We start from the raw sequence: 383 nt of genomic DNA on the forward strand, positions 1-383 counted from the left end.
ATTTTTCAAACAACCACGTAAAATTTCGAGATATTAATTAAAATAGTTGGACAAATTAGAACGCGCGATGCGACAGGCGGGACATACGACTTTTAACGGTCGGCGAAGAAAATAGAAGAACGCACACGTATACGAACGTACACACGGAGCTACTCATTTCAATATGCCAAACGGCCCACCTCTCTGGCCTATAAGATAGGCCCGCGAGCAATCATCCATTTTCTTCGCCGGCCGCGGCGAACCGTATGTCCCGCCTGCCATGTCGCCGCGTTCTGATATGCTCAACTATTTTAATTAATATCTCGAAATTTTACGTGGTTGTTTAAAAAATGGCCTATATAATTTTTGTTCACTTTTATGTGTTCTACTTATATTTTTCTTTT

General features: G+C 41.3%; 1 protein-coding gene across 14 annotated transcripts in view; it reads right to left on the reverse strand.

The window, feature by feature from the left end:
- The window catches only part of LOC116849465 (glutamate-gated chloride channel), a 157035-nt gene that overhangs the window by 155722 nt on the left and 930 nt on the right, over positions 1–383 (reverse strand). The gene's annotated exons all lie outside the window — the stretch shown is intronic.

The sequence above is a fragment of the Odontomachus brunneus genome, unplaced genomic scaffold, assembly GCF_010583005.1.
Source record: "Odontomachus brunneus isolate Ranch 3 - 2012 unplaced genomic scaffold, Obru_v1 Obru_scaffold_116, whole genome shotgun sequence".
NCBI lineage: Eukaryota > Metazoa > Arthropoda > Insecta > Hymenoptera > Formicidae > Odontomachus > Odontomachus brunneus.